The following is a 19,069-nucleotide window of genomic DNA, read 5'->3' as shown; positions in this document are numbered from 1 at the left end:
GAGGCCCCCCGACTAGATGCAGCTTCTCTGGCCTCATGCCATCACCACCCACTGCAAAGACCCCTCAGAGACAGCCCTCCCCCTGCAGAGGGGCCGAGCAGCCCTGCCTCGCATGCCTGCTCTGACAGGGCACTCAGGACCCCAAGAGGACCCCAAGAACAAGCCTGCCTTCTCTTTGAGAGCTCCACGTATGAGAAAGAGAAGTCGCCCTCTGTGTAATTCCTACCCACAGGTCCCAACTCAACCCCCTGGGGCTGCTGTTCCCTCTGTCCTGGGGGTCTCGATGGAGGCTGGTCCTCTCCCAGGCAGGTGTCTGCCCCTGAACTTTGCCTGGCAACTCCGCCCAACCAGTTTCTGAGAGGACCCTGATTTGTGGCTCCCCAGGGCTTCTCCCTGGACACGTGCTCCTGGGAGCCCTCATCCAGTCCCCGGCACTGGGCTGACAACCCCCAAGTGGCTCCCAGCTTGAGTCCCTGACCATTGCCTCCTGCCGCCTTCCACAACGCAGCCATCCCAGGCCGCCCACAGGCCCACACCCACACCCACACCCGCCCCAAGCCGACCCCACAAACTTCCTCTGCCCTGCCCCCTTTATATTCAGTCCTCACAGCCTCAAACTCCAGCACTTCCTTCTCTCAAGTATATCCAGATTCCATCCCTCTCCTCCAAGACCCCTGGTCCTGCCCCACTCAGGCCACCGTCCTCAGTCACCTAGAACCTCTCAAGGGCCCTAGCTGGTCTCCCCGCTGAGTCCCAAGAGGCAGCGGAGCCTGGAAATCAGGCGCATGGCCCCGAGGGTCCCATCACTGGCTCCTTCGCTCCTAGCTGGGCCCCAGGCCTTGAGTGAGCTACTTAGCATCTCTGTGCTTCGTTCTCTTAGTGCTGGTATGTCTCCTCGGTGCCTGTGAGCAGGATGGTTCCCGAGGAATTCAGAGTGGCCAGTAGGGGATGGGGACAAGGGGGTAAAATGAGGCAGAAAGGGCACAGGAGCCGGGTCTCTGAAAACTGTGTTCAACTAAGAGGCCCATGAACTTGCTCCTTAGATGAGTGGAGAGCCTTCAGAATAAAATCTCCCACCGATTTTGTATCTGAGATGGTGCCCAAGGGATGTCCTACCTCCTCTCCTGCAGAAGCTGAGAGCCTGCCCCGCCCTGGCTGCAGCCTGCGCATGGGCGCTAGAACCAGTAAGTGATGGAGCTCTGCTGGGCACAGCCCTGCCTCTCTCACCACAAGGGACCAGGATAGGACAAGCTGAATCCCAACCTGGGAGGGTGGGCCCGTGGCCCACGGGTGCCATTGTGTGGGCATGGCCCTGGAGGCAGGGGTCTGGGGAAGAGCGACTTCACATCCGCCACCTTATGAAGCTCTTTCGCAAATATATTATTAGCTTGTTAATTAATTCTCATAACAGCCCTGGGAGTTGGGGGTAATTATCCCATTTTACAGGCGCAATGAGCAATGCTGTTACACACCCCGGCAGGGCCCTGTTCAGATAGCTAGTGCCTGGGTAGGAGGGAGGCTAAGGGTTGCTCCTGAAGCCAATGAGGCCTGCTGGTGGGAGAGGGGTCACAGACAGGTGGAGGGGTGCCCAGAGCTGGGGCCGACCAGATGCCACCAAGGGGGGCGGGGAAGGGCCGGGAGGTAGGCTGAGGGAGAGGCTCTCAAGCTGAGGTCTAGGGGAAACCTCCTTGAGGCCCACCTGATTATTGCACAGATGGGGAAACTGAGGCCCGGGTAGGAATAAAAACTTGCATAATAAGGTCACTCAGCCTGTCAGAGGCTGAGCTGGGACCTGTCCTTTAGGCTGGGGCCCCACCTCTACCCAGGGTATCCTGAACTGGCCGGAGGAATGGGGGCTGCTGGTGGAGAGGGAGGCCTGACTGAGGCCCTGTCCCAGGGCACACCCAGCTTGGCCTTGGGGAGAACTGAGGATGCAGCCCCTCTGGGGCCCCAGCAGCTCTCACTGGGCGGACCAGCAGGCACTGGTGAACTTTCCGGCCTCTCTGGGTGGCCAGCAGAGGGTGGTGCTATCCCACAGTGAAAGCTCCCAGGCTCCCAGCCACCTCTCCAGGTCTATCTCAAGGTCCCAGGGCAGAGGCAGGGGAGGGGCGACACGGAGTTCCCAGGAGCAGGAAGAGCATGCAGGGCTGAAAATTAGGATCCCTGGGCTAGTCCTGACACCTGTCGCCTCTTGCCAAAGGGTCCGGTTTCCCCAGCTGTGCACCGGGGGGAAATCAGACCTTTTCCCCCTCCTTACATGCCCACCAGCTTAGAGAAGGTTTTGGAAATATACCCAGCTCCATCCAACCTCTGCTCTCTGGAAAAGAGAATGCATCCTAGGCTGCAGCCCTGTATAGAACTCTTGCAGAAGAGGCTAGACGTAAGGAGGTCTCCACAGAGTGTCCCCAACTGTCCTTTTACCGAAATTCTACTCTGGGGGGCAAGAAGGATGATCAGACTGCTGGGCGGCGGCGGGGGGAGGGTGTAGCTAGATGTCTCTGCCTCTGTCTCAGGCCCCTCTTAGGTGAGGGGAGAGAATTTTCCCCAGGACAGCTGAGGGAGGGTAGTGGGGGTGATGAGCCAAGCCAGGACCCAGAAGAGATCCCAGTACAGGGCAATTGGCCCATTGTGAGAGGGCTCCCCGTGTTACCCCCAACAGCCTACGACCCTTCCCACTGGTGAGGTTTCCTATGACCAGTCTTCTAGAATCTGGTCACAGCAGGAATCTCTGCTCTGACTGAGAGCTCACTATATCTCCTGAGGCCTCCACTCAAAGTCCCAGAGGTCCAACTTCTAGGGGCAAAAGTCCCAGGACAGAAGGCAAAGCAAGATCTGGGGCACTGAGGATATTGAGATCCCCAGGTCAGAAAGAACCCCCAGCCCTGCCTCCCCCCACTGAGATTTAAAATGCCCAGGAGGCTGGAGAATGTCATCCAGGTGAGCTGTGCTTTCCTATGGTAAGCTGTACCCTCTCTGGTCTTCGGCACCCAGCCTGGCTGTGCCTGGTGGGGGACAGACCAAATGGTCTCTCGGGCCCCTTCCAGCATCACGGTCCTTGAGTTCCCACTGCTGTTCCCACATACCCCCATCCAGGCACAGTCTGCGGGAAGTCTCCCATAAAGGCCAGGAGTCTCACCCCCAACCCTACAGTCCTCACGAGCTGACTGGCTCCTTTGCCCAGAAAGCGGGAAGGGTGGCTGTGGGTCCACAGCAGGCAAGAAACATGGAGATGGGAACCGAGGGGGGGGACAGCATCCTGGCAGGTGGCACGCTTGCACCACGGAGAGGGGCTGGTGACTCACAGGGACCCAGAGGGGCATTTCCTCCCGAGGCAAAACCAGACAGGGAGCGCCCAGACGGGGAAGCACGGGAGGGAGGGACACACATCCTGCAGCTTTGTTCTCCCAGGTGCACGTCCAGGCCAGCATTTCCGGGAATCACTGTGACCCTCCTGCTGTCTCATGCTGTTGTCAGAGTCTGTCCCCCGCCCTAGTGCTCTCGATTTTACACTAAGAAACGCACCCCCCCCCCCAAGCCCACTGCCACCAACAAACACCCTGCTTCAACCACCATGACCACCGGCCTGGACCACGGTTAAGAGCTTCTTCACATCATCAGTCTCCTCCCCGTCCTGGGGCTTTCATCCTGGGGTCTCCGTGTCCCCACCCCCACCACCCATCTCTTCCTCAGCCCCTCCCACCCCATACTTTGCCTTCAGGTTCTCCTCCTAGAAGCCTTCCCTGACCACCCCCCCCACAACTAAGTCAGACCCCCCGGCACTATACCCTTCTCTGGACCCTGGCAGGAGCTGAGTATATGTTACAAGGTTTAATCGTATGGTCTGTGATGAGCACCTGCGTCCCCCCACGAGGTCAGAACTGGGTCTAGTGTGGCCTCCGTTGTCTCCACAGCACATGGCTCAGAGCCAGGCACTCAGTGAACACGCACAGAATGAAGGGATGTCCCATGGGGCGTCTGCAGCCCCCTCACCTCCCCCTCACCAGGCCCCAGCTCCTCTCCGTAACCCTGGTCATCTGCGATCCCTGGAGCCTCCTACTGGTTGGGCTCTGGGTGGGGACTGGGCAGCGTGCCCCCAGACCCCAAGATCAAGGTCAGACTCAAGACCCCTGTAAATTCCCCAGCAGGTGCCAGGGAGAGCCTCAGTGACACCAATTGCCATGACCTACCGACTCAGAGGAAGCCAGTCCTCCAGAACCCAGCCCCCCAACTGGAGGAGTCCCATCTAGAATCAGTTGCCCAGAGAGGGTCAGGGCCCAGCCCAAGGTCACACAGCAAGGCTGCCACAGAGCTACACCAAGAATCCAGGGCGCCAGTTCCAGCTTAGGGTTCTCCCCACACTATAATAAATGTGACTATTTTTAGGAAGCTAATTAGCAAGTCAAATACGACTCCTGCTAATAATAATACCACCTTTATGCTTTTCAGTCTCTGCATCACCTCATTTGCTCCTGCAGCAGCCGGGTATGCCAGGCAGTGAAGTAGAAGGTGATCTCATTAGAAAGGTGTGGTCAGGAAAGAGGAAGTAACTGGTCCTTCCGCCTGTCCCACCAGCTCAGTTTAGGGATGTTCCCAGAGGCCACAATGCCCCAGAGGCTCCTGTCTCCAGGGCCTGGCTCAGAGCCTCGCAGGTGGCCTGCTGTCCTGTCCTCGTAGGGTGCCCAGCTGAAGTCAGTGTCCTGTTGGCGGCCCCCCCGCTCGTGCTGGCTGCAGCCCCAAAGCTGCCTCCTCACAGCTGCTGGGCTTCGGGCGGCTTTGAGGGCTGGTCTCCACTGGGTAGATTTTTGTCTTCCTGGGCAGAGGCGTGGGCAGCCTAGCTGTATAGCCAGGGCTGCCCCCCAACTCGGGACCCCTGCTAGAATGGAGGACATCTTCATCCCAAGAGGGGCTGGGGTCAGGTCCAGCCTCTCATCCCCACAGGCCCATCTCCTGCCCGCTCCCCGCTCCCTGGCAGAAGCTCCTGGGACATATGGTGGCACCAGACAGGGCTGGGTGAATGCAAACATGAGGTCAGATCCTCGACTGCTTCCCATGACCTTCCCAGAGGAGGGGGTGTGTCCCACCAGGATGAGAGGGGTAGAGGCCTCCCAGGGTGGCCCACAGACGCCCTGGGGGCAACGGGTGCCTCTCCCTGCCTCCATTCCCTGGTGGGACGAGGTGGGCACCCCCTTCACCCAACCCCAGACCTGGTCCCCACCGACAGGGAGCTCCCACCCCAGGGGGGCTATGTTGGCTGCGGGACAGTGGCTCGCCTGGCGAGGGACAGCTTGATGCTGACACGACAAGAGCAAGACTATCGCTGAACAAAGGGAGACGGGAAAGGGGCTGTGTGCACAGGAACAGTTCCTGAGCTGGTGGCCGGCATCACCGGCTGCGTGTCTGAGGGAGGAGGCACAAGATCGCCTCTCCCCGAGCGTTCAGTCCAGCGTGTTCTTGATCGCAGCCTGGGAAGCAGGGCTGGCGTAGGCCCCCCATGGCCATAGCGCAGGGCGTACTTCAGCCTTCCTGGGAAATCCCTGTCACCCCCTGCCAAGGGCCCTCCTCTCCCAAAGAAACCGGTCTCTGAATTGCCTCTGAACCCTGATAGCAGGGTGTGTTCGCCACCCCCACTGTCTCGCCCTCTCTGGGCACCCCACCGCCCCCTCTGGGGTGGGAGGGGGAATGTGCATTAACAAGGGAGCCCAGAAAGGGCCGTGCTGAGCCCCAAAGGCAGTCAGCACCGTTGGGGGGTTGCTTAGACACCTAGAGCCCTGCGGCCCCCACCGCACCGTGAGGGAGGCGGCGGGTATCAGGGCAGCAAGACAGGTGCGGGAGCCCTGCGGTCGGGCCTGTCACAGAGCATCAGAGAAGTGAGGGTTAGGAGCCTCAGGGAAGCTGTGGCTTTTCAGCTGAGGGAGCGAGAAACATGGGCTAAAGTAGAGTTGGTGCCCGACTTTCTGGCACAAGCGAGGAAGGGCTCCCCACCGCCTGCAGGATCCAGGACACAGTGGTCCGCAGAGCCAGATGAGGCAGCCTAAGGTCATGGTCCCAGAGAGGTGGGGGACAAGTGGCAGCAGACACCCCTCCCCAATCCTGGATGAGGAAAGTGAGGCCCGCTAGGTAGGAAGGGAGGGGCTCGTGCTGGAGAGGAGCCCTGATGTCGGCGGGGGTGGGGGGGAGGGCCAGCTCCCTAGACCCAGAGCTCAGCAAAGCACAGTGGCCTGCATCACCCTGGTCCAGTGCGGCTCAAGTGCTGGGATGCAAGCAGGGTGGGCACGTGCATTCCGGAGCCGGGTCCTGGGGGTGCCCCAAGACAGCCTCGAACTTGGACCCAGGCAAGAAGGGCCTCTGCCCTGGACCCCACACTCTGGAGGAACCCACTCTGTCCCTCGCCTGGCTTCAGGCCACCCAAGGCCCATGCCCCTTCTCCTAATGCAGGACCCCAGAATTCCCCACCCCACAGTCTGCAGGGGTCTTTCCCTCAGCCCTGCAGCTAGTGTGCACAGCCCAGGCCTGAGGGGTGGTCACCCGTCTGTGAATGAAACGTGGCCGGAGGGCTGCGGATGGGCTCTCCCCGTGCCGCCACGCTCCAGCAACCGGACCCCAAGAGTCCAGGAATTCCAAATGCAACCTGGCCTTCCAGGTGGTTCTCAAGGACTGTTTATCCACATGGGAGGCTAGAGTGTATCCTATTTATCAGTTCGTTAGCTGGATTATAACGGAACTATCTAGACATACGTCATGCGGGCCTCCACTTGTATGTCTGCCCTGGGCCCCACAGCTGTCAGGCTGGGCCTAGCAGGGGTACTACATGCAGAGTCCCACACCACCACCATGTGCTTCCTCGTTCTTGCTCTGAAGCTCATGGCCTCCTTCCTCCGGGATGCCCTGGAAGGGACATGAACCCCAAACTCCCAGGCTGGACCATCAGCTCCCTGAAGCAGAGGCCAAGTCCTAAAGCGCCACTCCCTGTCTCATTCCCAAGCTGACTTGGGCCCCGCACCTAGCAGCTGACAGTGGGAGTCGTCCCAGGACGCTGGGGGCTTGGGGAAAGGAAGAAGTACTTACTGAGCACCTCCTATGAGCTAGGTTTTGGAACCGTCTCCCCTAATCCTCAGGAACCCTCTGGGGACATTGTCATTTCATTGTTAGCACCCCTTTGCTGCCAATGAGGAAAGGAAGGGTCCAAGAGTGTACAGACCTTGCCCAAGGTCACACAGGTGCTACAGATCCTCACCTCTGAGCCCTGAGCCTGTGCTCTTTGCACTTGAACAAGCAAAGAAAAGTGGGGGGCATTTGTGGGAGGCAAGGGACAAGCAGAGAGCAGGCCTCTGTGGGTCACAACGGGGGAGCCAGATCTAGCCAGCATGTGGGGACCCCAAGCCCTGACCACCAGACCCCTTAGGAGCCAATCCCCAGTCCCCAGTGGGGTGCCCTAGGGACTGAGGGGGGAGGTCCAAGCACCCTCTCAGGCCCCTTGGGCCTCTCACCAGAGGTGACAGAACTCTCATGTGTCCATGAGAGCGTCAGGACCCCCAGGCATCCAGGAAACCAGCACCCGAGATAAGAGGGAAGATTAGAGATTCACCCGGCCATGTGCAGGGGACAGATAACACCGCGGCCAGGCCTCTCTGCACCTCCGTGTCAGTGTCCTCCGCATCACCATACAGCTGGGCCTTGCGCGAGTCACGGAGCCTCCCACAGCCTCAGCGGCCCCACCTGTCAAGAAGGAAAAGCAACACTGTCCTCTCTGTGAGGCCTTTTCCTATCAGGTGAATAATAACACTCCAGGCCTGGGGCGCCTGGGTGGCTCAGTTGTTAGGTGTCTGCCTTTGGCTCAGGTCATGATCTCAGGGTCCTGGGATTGAGCCCCACGTCAGCCTCCCTGCTCAGCGGGAAGCCTGCTTCTCCCTCTCCCGCTCCCCCTGCTTGTGTTCCCTCTCTCGCTGTGTCTCTCTCTGTCAAATAAATAAATAAAATCTTAAAAAAAAAAATAAATAACACTCCAGGCCTGGCACCTGCTCACTGTGTGTGTGTGTGTGTGTGTGTGTGTAGGGGGAGGGCCACACAGCAAGGCTTAGTTCCTTTTCCCCGAAATTAAGAGGTCGTTCTGATTCTCAGAAAAGAGGAAGTAGGTGGATTCCGGAGAAACTTTGACCAGAGGGGAAGACCACCCCCCTGGCAAGGGTCTGGCTCTGCCCATTCGTAGGTGAGGTCCTGTAGAGGGTGAGGGTGACCTGACATGGGCTGTAAAGCCAGCACCTCTCGCCTGAATTCCCGCCTACCTGGCCCTGCCTCCCCACATCCGTTCCCTCCTGGCACGTTTGGCCCCGGCCCGGGAGAGGGTGGTGAGCTCTGGAGGTCTTCCTGGGCAGGGGCAGGAGGCAGACACACGGCCAGTGAGCATCTCCGGCCCAGTCACGCTCGGCAGAGCCCCCACCTGGCAGGCTGGGCTCCGCAGTCGGGCTTCCGTCCTGCCCCCCCAGGAGCTCCCTGGGTCCAAGGCTTTGCAAAGGCGGCCCTCCCATCTGGCCCACCCTTCTTCTGCCTCTGTGTCTGCCGGGTTGCCCCACCTGAGAGCCCTTCTCTAGGGGCCCGTCGAGGGTAGCCAGGGTAGGAGGGGGGCCTACACCTACATGTTCCAGAAATTTGTTCAAAAGACACCTCTGCTTTCACCGGTCTCCCTTCTGGTCTCCTCACCGCAGTGGGAACAGCCATCCTGTCACCTGAAACGGTGTTCCCTTGCCTCCGTTCTGTCCCTCCCCTCACTCTGACCGGTTCCCCTCCCGTAAACTCCTTAGCATCCGTTCATCCCTTCCCAGGACGCAGCCACCAGAGTGAAGCAGGAGCTGGTCATCTCGGCCTTGTCTCAGAGAGGCTCCGGGGAACCTGCGGCCCGACCTCCCTCCACCTCCTGCCGCTGCCTCTTGGCATCAAACCCTCTGCTTCCGTCCTTCCCGTCCTCCCGCAACCCTCTCTCAGCCTCACCCCCAGCTCTGCCTTCATGGCCACCGGCCTCCCACCTCCCTTTGACCTGAGATCTGACTCCCGCCCTGCGCACCACCCAGGGCCCTGGCAGCCTCTCTGCTGTCCCTCCGTGGCACTGCCCACATGGACTCGCTTCCTCAGTGTTGTCCCGCACTGCTGACCACTCACACCCAGGCCTCCTCCCACCTCCCTGGCTGCTCCTCCCACAGGCTGCTTCTTGCTTCTCCCTTCTCCCGATGCCACCTTCAAGTGAGCCCCCACCAGAGCTCCATCCTGGGCCTCTCCTTCCAAGGAGACAGACCTCTCCCACCCCTAGCTTGTACTCCTCCTGCATCCTCCGGGCTTGGGCCCCCTGGCTCCTCTCCTGAGCTCCAGACCAGATAATCCACGTGCCCACCGGACACCGCTTCTGGCTGCCTCTCGGGATCTCCCCGAAACCTGCCCTCCCCCCAGTTCTCTCTCTCTCTCTCTCTCTCTCTCTCTCTCTCTCTCTCTGCCCTCCCGGATGCTGAAACCAAGCACACCTTTCACTTTCTCCCACTAGATCTCATCCGGTCTCGAGGCATCAAGTGCCTTCTCTGCTGTGCACCCCCGAACACCCACTGAGGCAACTGCCATCCCCTGTCCGGAGCCCTCCCCAGGTGCCCACGCAGTGATCCACTTGGTGTCTAATGAACACCTCGGGTGTCCCAGCTTCTGCTCTTCTGCCAGATTGCCCTTTCCCCACGGATGCGCGAGCCTCCCTCCCTCGCCGCCTTTATGCCTTCCTTCAAATGTCTCCTTGGTGAGGCTTGCCCTGGCCACCCCATTTAAAACTCCAGAGGCTTCCTTGACCAGGCCTGCCAATCACCCTCACCTTTACTGTATGTTTTCCACACCTCGAACAGACTCTGTAATTTATGTATCATCACATTTATTGTCTGACACCACCCACTAGAAAGAAAGCTCAACGGCGGAGACTTGTCTGTTTCGGTGATGGAGGCAAGCTCGGTTCCTGGAACTGTGCCTGGCACGCGGTAGGCATTCAAGGATTTTGCTACGTGAGTCAATAAATGGTGGGATCTTAGGCTCCTCCCCTTCCACAGCAGCCACATCCCGCTCACCACCAAGCCTTGTTTCTATCTCCTTCAAAACTTTCAAGTCTGCACCTGTGTCCTCATCCCCAACGCCGCTGCCTTCCCCCAGGCCCTGCGGCTCCGGAGTCTGGGTTGTCTGACTCTCCCCGGCCTCCAGGCCACCAGGCTGAGACACGGGACCCGGCATGGTCTCAGGAGCCAGACTGGCTGGGTTCTTTCCCTGGCTCTGCCAGTTACTGGCTGTGTGACTTGGGGCTGGTTCCCTAACCTCTCTGTGCTCTATTCCTCCATTTGTAAAAGAGACATTATGATGATGATAACACCTCCCCTGTGGGGTTTGGAGTTGTGGAGAGGTTTACATGCGATAGCATGGGTAAAGCATATTATAAATGGGGGTTATTGCTTTGTACTTGCCAGATCTCGTTACCAGACAAAGCAGAGCAGAACCTACTGAAGATTGTCCCTGGGCTCCTGGGGCTTTTCGGTTTCTTCTCTGAAAGACAGGGACCCTCCCAAGCTGGCCTCCATTTGACTTGCTTGGCATTGTCCCTTCATTCCGATCACCCTAAATTCCCCAGGTGTCCTGAGCCGTCACGTTGCGTCCCGCCCCTGCCTGGGCATGGGCCCCTTTCTCTGACTCGTACTTGCTTTTTCACTGGACAGAAATCCCGCAGCTTTTTTGCACCTGCACACACAGAGAGCTTTCACATTCTTTTTACACTGCCTAGTGATCCATCACGGGAAGCTGCCAGAACCATAGCCCGTCCTATGCTGACGCTCACACAGGATGTTCCCAATCTTTTGCCACCACAACAGCCCTCTGTGGATGCTTTTGTGTGCGTGTCACCTCCACGTAAGTGTCTCTGTGGGACAGAATCCCAGAGGCCGAAGGTAACTAGTGAGGTATGAGCTGCTTTCCTACCCCCTCGCTGCCCCGGTGCGTGCCCCAGCAGGGCCCAGAGCCGGACGCAGAGCCCGGGGACTCTGAACTCACGCCCTGCACCCCTGTGCCAACCTGCCTCCCTCAGAAGAGGGGCCTGAGACTGAAGGCCGGCTCTGCTTTCTGCCTCTGTCATGGTCGGCCTCCCTGAGCCTATATGGGGATCCTGGGGACCCAGCCGGGAGCACTGGGGAGGCCGGCCCCCAGACTCTCAAAGAACACTTTGAGCCTTCATGCGTGCCAGGGGCCAGGGGTATGGACTCCCACCCAGGGTCTCCCCACCTGGGTCTCCTCCTAGCCACTGCCTCTGACCTACCCATCGGTACACACAGGGCCCGTTTTGGCCCCTCAGAGATGGAGCAGGGGTGGGAGCCAGTGAGCAGGGTGCAGGGTCAAAGCCTGGCTGCCCTGGGCGGTCGGACAGATCCCTGAAAGAGGGACCGGCCGAGCTGAGGAGAGGGCCGCCCCAAAGAGCCAGCCCGGGCCATGCCGCAGCTCAGATGGCTCCTGTGGGCCTCCCGCCGGCCTCACAGGCTGAGCCCAGTCGGCCACCATCTGCCGTGGGGTGGAGGCTGCCCAGGCCAGCTTCGTGCAGGAGGCCTCCTGGCACAGATGTGAGGGGCTCGGGAGGGTCCCAGCTCTCCACCCCTTGGCTGAGGGCTCAGGGTCCTGTTGGAGCCTCCCTGCTCACCCTCTGTCCTCCTGTCCCCACACATCCACTCCACCCCAGTCGGTCATATGGAAACACTTGAGTTTCCCACACAGCTCATTCTGCTTCCCACCTCCGTGCCTCCGACCGTGTAGCGGCCCTTGGCCCCATCTTTGCCTAGTTAACACCTACTTTTCCACAAAGATGGAATCCAAGAATCGCTTTGGTTTTAATGCCCCCCTCCCTGGGTTCGCTGCTGTCGGAACACTGGCCCCCGCCGGATGGCTCATCCCAAGGGCACCGATGATGTCCCGATGTCTGTCTTCACGGCACCACCAGCCTGGGCAGCTAAGCCCTCCAGGGGAGTTTTAGCCAAGCCAAGCCCTCGGCCCTGCCAAAATCCCCCACCTGACAGTGCCGCAACACCTGGGCAGCCCCGAGGAAAAGCCAGTCCTTGAGGCCCTTTGCTAAAGATCCAGAAATCGCCCCGGAAGCCCCACAGGAGCTCCGTGATAGGGAAGTGAGGCCTTCTGGAGGCCAGGGTGGCAGGAGGCACTTCAAGGACATCATCTTCTGGGCTTTCCCATGCCCCCATGACTCAAAAGTTTCTCCACAGCATGGGGGCTGCCAGGGAACCATGTCAAAAGATAACATCAGCCCGAGCGAGCTGAGCACTGAGATGAAGAAATGAGGGAAGGTAGGGGGAGGGGGGACAAGCGGGCAGGATGGGCTTGAGAGCCACGGGGCTGCCAACTCCTAGAGCTCCCAGCCCACCCACACGAGCATCCGGGTCAGGCTGGCCCCACCTGTCCAGACCCCGTTGGCCTGTAGAGAGCCGAGGGTGCTGGTGGGAGGGCAAGAACTTCTCCTGCTGTCTGGGAGGACAGTGGCTGCATCCCCCCTGTCTGCACACACCTCAACACCTGATCTGGCCAGGAACTTACCCAGGGGCCCCATGAGTCAGAGTATGAGGCAGAGGGTGAGCTCATTTCAACTTAGTCCTAGAAAGTATGAGTTCATTGAGCAGGCATCCCCCAGACCTTGCTCCTGAGGCCAGCCACTGGGATATGAATGTAGGAGGCCACCAACTCTGCCTGCCAGCCAGGTCCTGCTGTAGCTCACCCCTCCCCACAGAGGATGGACCCAGCCAGGCTCCAGCCTCTCCCTCAGAGGGCAGGACCCGGGAGGGTGGAGAGGGTGGGACAGGAAGGCAGGCTGAGGGAGGTGGCTCTGACTCTGTGCTGGGCCCATACCCCTACCCCCAGCCCTGGGGTCTCAGGGGGCAAGTCAGGCAGAACTGAAACTGGGCAGAGGACAAACTGGTCGGAACAAGCCCCAGGGACCGCTAGCGCTCACCCTTCACCCACACACACCTTGCCCAGCACCCCTCCCCAAGCCTGGGAAAGTCTTCGAAGCTTGGCTTCCTTCTGCCACCTCCCCTTCCCTACCCCCAGCCCCATGCTCCCCAGGCCTCACCCATCTGAACTGAAAGGACCACAGGCTGGGGGAGGGGTTCAGGGCGCTGGTTTCCCTCCGCCACTGCCTTCTAGGGTCACCTTTGGCAGATCACTCCCCACTCAGAGCCTCAGTCTCCTCGTCTGGCCTGGGCTGCTGGCCCATGAGCTGGAGATGAGGACTCAGCACGAAAGGAACAGGCTGTATGGGCGGATGTGAGGCAAGGAAGGGGACTTTTCAGCCGGCAACACTGAGGCACTTTGGCACCTTGACCGTCAACCTTTCCAGGGACGCGAGTGCTGGGAGGGCGCAAAGGCGGGGCGCGGCCCACAGAAACGGTGCCTCCCCTGGAGGCTTCCCACTTGTCCCTCGCACGCATGAGGGCCCCGTGACTCTTCCTTCGCTCCCCTCGCCACGAGCGCCACCGTTTCCGGTCTGTGTCCCCTCGGCTCTGCCGGGGCAGCCGGAGCGTCTGTGCCCCCGCTCCCCCTACCCCTAGCGCAGGCACCAAGTAGCTGCTCAACAAAATAGGTGTTGAAAGAAGAAAGGCACGGAAAAGAACAAGTGTGGGTGAGGAGGTGGAGAAAGCGGAGCCCCCATCGCTGGTGAGAATATAAACTGGTATGACTCTGCGGAAAGTGGTTTGGCAGCTCCCCCAAAGCTAAACACCACGTGATTCCGCAACTCGACCCCCAGGTAGACAGATACCCCAAAGAACGGAAAACCGATGCCCGCAGGAAAATTTGCACACAGCGTCCACACAGCACTGCCCACAATTGTCCGAGAGTGGGGACAACCCGGGTGTCAGGGAACCGGTGAGCGGGTAAAGAAAACGTGGCAGAAGTACCTGGGATATTACTCAGCAATAAGAGGAGGATAGTGTGTGAGAGACAGATACACACTGCCATGTGGGTGAAACCTGAAAACAATTACGGTAAGTGAAAGAAAACCGGGTTTAAAGGTCACATTGTGTATGACTCCCTTGTCGTGAAATGTCCAGAATGGGCAAATCCCTGGAGACAGAAAGTAACTTCGCGGGGGAAAGGGAGAGGGGAGTGATTGCTAAGGCACAGAGTTTCTTTGGGGATGATGGAATGTTCTGGAATTAAATGGTGGTGATGGTCATGTAACATTGGGAATACACTGAAAAGCACTGGATTGTATACTTTAAAATGTGATTTTTATCTCAATTAAATATAAAATAAAATAAAGGCAAACTACCTCCCTAGGGATGAGTTGGAAGGCCAACCTGTCTGGCTGGCTGGTTTGTGTCTGAAAACGTCACCCCATGGGAGGCACTCTTTGCCTCGGGAGGGCCCCACCAGCTCACTGCACCCCTGCCCCTACGCTCAGCCTGGGAGGGGCCCCGGGAGACCCAGTGGGCCTTGTAGTGGGATGGAGACCTCTCTTGTATCCCCGGCTTCAGGACAGGTGCCCCCATGACAAGGGGACTTGAGGTGTGGCTACAGTCTGGTCTCTGACACAGATCCTGTCCCCTCCTTCAAGCACAGCAACAGTTCACCTCACACATTAGGTGAGGGTGACAGAGCCTGAGGACTGGGCACCCCCCCCACACAAAAAGGCCTCTCCTTTGGCACACATTCCAGCTGTATACGGACCCGCAGTTGGGAAGTTCTTCCTTTGGTTTGACTGTAGTCTTTGGCTCGGAGTCAGTAGTGGGCAGAGGTTTCCAATGAGTCAGTCTGATTCAACGTTACTCAGTTTCAGGCCCCCCACAGGGGTCCTCACCCCACAATGTTCACTTCCCCATGATGGAGCAGGATGTGGGCTCCCTCCAGCCCCCTTAGCAGCTGCTTCCTGAGGTGGTGCTGGTGGCAACCAATGAAAGGGGAAGGCTGATACCCTCCCCACCCCCCCAGCCAAAGCGGAGGGGCCCCCCACTCCCACCCTTGGAGGATGCATTGGCGCGTGGCCCTCCCCTTGCTGAGCCTCTTGGAACAGGTGGTCCCATCATCTTCCGCTGATGGCCAAGCATCAGGTCCAAGTGGATGGTCTGCGAGAGGTCCTGGCCCACTGGGGTTGCTTCTGCCCCAGGCCTGACTTTTTCATTTCACCAGAGGGACCCCATGTGTCTGCCGGCCTCTGCTGTGAACATCCTGTGTCAACCACAAGGCCAACAAAGCAGAGGAGTTTAATTAGTAGCTACAGAATGAGTAAGTGAGATCAGATAAACTGGTCTGAAACCCATTTCTTGAGGACAAACCCAGGTGCATGTTTTTGCTGTGCAGTGTTAAATTACTTACCCTCTCTGTCCTTCAGTACCTTTAACAATAAAATGGAAATGATAACAGTATTGACCTCATAGGGCTGCTGAGAAAGTTAGGATAATTATGTAAAACTTCTAGAATCGTCTCAGGCATATGCATCATAGGTGGCATAGGGCCACCGCTATAACTGTTTGTAACTCTGTCTTCATGGTTGTTGCCGTTGAAGCCGAGCCAGGGCTCTGGCTGACCAATGCCCCTCTCTGACAAAGAGGGAGGGTGGAGAGAAGTCACACCTCTCAGAAGGACCTCTGGGCTCCACCTGGGTCAGCCCCAGGCCCTGGAGGGACTTTAGCTCCTGCCCCAGCAGTGGAAAGTGCCCCCTTCCCAAGGGTCCAGCCCGGGCTCCCCCTGCCTCTTGCAAGCCTCCCCCACACAGAGCCTGTGCTTAATAGGTGCTCAGTAAGTGGGCTGCTCGCAGTGGAGACAGGCTCTGGGGACCACTTGAGCCCAGATGCCCGGGCAGGGCAGGTCCTAGGTGACTCCCGGGACTTCCTGCCTGCCTGACGTCCCCACCCCCGCCCGCCCCCCCACCCCGTGGGATCACTTTGACCGTGGGAGACCAGGGAGGCTAGGCATTCCAGGAAAGCCCTGACCCATCCAGGAAACCCAAGTACCTGGTAGGACCTCATCTGGCCCATTGTCCTGAAAGGACGGAAACTGAGACCTCGGTCAGCATGAACCTCCCCCAGGGACATCCAGCCCCCCGCTCTCCATGAGTGGGGTACATGCTCAGCTTTCCTCCCTGCAGCCTCCTGATCCTGGGGCTTCCTATGGTGCCGTGTCCCTCTGTTCCCAGCTCCCAGGTGGGCCAGAGGGCATCTCGGCAGAACCCTAGGAGAAGGGGTATAAAATGGGGCTGGGGCTGAGTCCCCTCTGGGCCAGTGCATCATTAACTCCACATTGCATCTTTGTGTCCCTCTCTCCCCTGCTCACCTCCAGGGCAGTCTCTCTGTCTCTCTGCAAGTGACGTTGGCCCAGTGATCCCCACTGGATTCCCCAGATACCAGTGGGAGTCCCAGCCTAGGTCTTCAAGCCCCCACAGTGCCAGGGAGGCAGAGACAGCTGAAATGAAATGTGAGTTTGCCTTGAGCCTGTAGACACATGAGAAGATAGTTTCATGCCCCCCAAGTGGGTGGACAGGACTCGAGACGGTCATGCCTGCCTGTGTGTACATGTGAGCAGATAGTATGTGCCGTCCTATGTGCCTGCATCTTATGTGTACACATGCTTGTTCTATGTGAGTGAACATAAGAGAACACTGAGAGAATCAGGAGGGACATGAAGAGACAGACTGACCGATACAGAAGGAGTGAGACTGAGACACAGAAAAGCCATCTTCCTTGGCAGGGGCTCTCCTCTCATTACACTGACTGGGGCAGGTCTCCAGACGAGGTGAGCAGACAGCAGGTGGAGTTCAGGAAAGGATGTATCAGGGCTAGGATGGTGACAGTTCCATGCCTCCTCATTCAAAGAGCCAGTCTGGGCCTTTTTCAAGGGTCGTGGTTTCCTCAGACTAGGTTCCCAAGGATGCCATCCAAGGTGCAGAAGAGCTCCAGATGACTCTGGGCTCTTCAGGCAGCCAGGGGAGGGGAGCACCTCTGACATGCCCCAGAGCCAGAGACGAATGTCCTAAGACTGACAGCTTATGGTGGCCAATGTGCACACTGAGGAGGGCCCCCATCTACTGGGAAATGAGCGCAGCAGTGGTGGGAGTAAGAAAACCTCAAGAGTCTCAAAACCTCCCCAACACCTTTACCTTAACCAAGAAGCATCTAGATCACACCCACCCCCGCTCCAATGGGGGCAGGTGCCGTGCAAGGGTGGGAAGAGGCAAGAGTTCTGGGCTAGGCTCTCATGGGCTATGCAGCTCTGGGCAAGAAGCTCCCCCTCCAGGCGCCATCCCCCCATCTTCTACTGGGGGACAGTAATACACACACTGGCACTCTGCCTCCGAGGGTTTTGACCAGCTTATCAGGAGATGTTGGGGCAAGAAGGGGCTTTGGTAATAGGATTCCTGGAACCAGCTATAGGAAGATCCGCCCCGTGAACTAAGCATTTCCCCCATAGTCACCCTCCAGAAGAGGAAAAAGTGACTTCCTCTGCCCCCACTTCCTGCAGCTGGGACCCTGCTCAGCTCAGAGTGGGGAAACCATCATGGACCAACAGCATCACCTGCTCGCTCACTCTTGCCACCAGAAAGGCCCTCCACAGCGTGGGCCCCCGACCCCACTCTTTAGACCCAGAGCAAGATGTGCTCCCAACAGTGATCATCCGACCACACCACAGAGTAAGGGGATGAGTCCCAGCTGGGCGTCAAGATATGGAGGTTTTGGTCCCAGCTCTGGCAGGCACTCCAGATTGCCTTGAGTACCTTCTCTCTCTGGGCATCAGTGGAGAGTCCTGCCTGCCCACCTGCCGCGTTATCAGGCGGCAGGAACCCCAAAAGATCAGAGCTGGAAGGCACCAGGGTTTCCCACAAATCATAGATAATGGATGACCCAAATGGGGAGAGGGCCCTGGCACTGAGTGTTCCCCCTGAGCTCTACACACAGACAGAATGGCAACAGCTCTACCATGGGCCACCAGATCTGAGAGGACAGCCCCCTCTCTGTGGGGCAGGACAGAGACAGTTGGAGGAGCCGTGCATGGGGGATGGGAGCCAGCAGACTTCCAGCTTGTGCCTGGCCCCACCACTCCAACTTGTTCAACCAGTCCTTTCATATGGGTTACACTCTAGCTTCTCACACTGCCTGGTTTTGCACCTGCTGATTCCACTGCCTGGAACACGCTCACCTTGACTTTGTGTCCGGCCAACATCCATTCCCTCAAGAATGGGAAAGTGGACAGGACATAGGGTTTGGAGGTCCAGGGGGTCAGGGCCCACTCTGCTTGGGAGGGCAGAGCAGTAGGTAGACAGGCATTGAGCTCAGGGTCCCAGGGGCCAAGATGGGACCAAGGCGGAGGAGATGGGGGGTCAGTAGCTGGGGCAGACTGTGCAGACAATCTGGGCTGTGGAGGAGCTGGTGGGCACAGGGCCCAGCTCGGCACGGGCAGCTGTGGGGGAGACTGGAACTGCAGACTATTTTTAGGCTCCTGTTGGATGGAGACACAAGGATGCTCCAGGCTATAGCCCTTGCTCGCTGGGGAAAGACTAAAGTGGCCCCAGTTGACCCTGGAGCTCAAGAGCTTCATACTTTGTCCCTAGAGACTTTGTCCCTAGAGACTTTCTGTGGGGCCAGAAAGTAAACTGGAAGCATCCCCAGCACCCCAGGGAGGCAAATGTCCCTAAGAGGTGATTTCCATATTATTTGCATGCTGCTCTGCTTCCTCATCAGAAGGAACCGAAAGTTCCCTTTCAGAGGTCCAGTAGTGGAGAAGAGCTATCACCCAAGTCCACCTCCAGCTGCCCCTTCTGGGTTTTGAGAGAGTCCAGAGAAGGTGATACATGCTCTAAAACTGGAAAGTGCAAATGGGGATTTAGCACCGTGCTAGAGCTATTGTGTAAGCTCAGGAGGGCAAATGCGTCCTATCTGATTAATTGGCGGTGGTTCCCTGAAGAGCAACGTTAACAAGGATTCACTCATTCATTCGTTTGTTCATTCCACAATTATTGAGCACCTACTATGTGCCAGACACTAATCTAGGTGGAGATTTAGCTCTGGAAAAAAAGAGAGGG

This window comes from Mirounga angustirostris, unplaced genomic scaffold, assembly GCF_029215605.1.
Source record: "Mirounga angustirostris isolate CCGP_5_RB_7025 unplaced genomic scaffold, mMirAng1.0.hap1 SCAF_9, whole genome shotgun sequence".
In the NCBI taxonomy this organism is placed as follows: domain Eukaryota; kingdom Metazoa; phylum Chordata; class Mammalia; order Carnivora; family Phocidae; genus Mirounga; species Mirounga angustirostris.
This window is presented reverse-complemented; position numbering follows the sequence as displayed.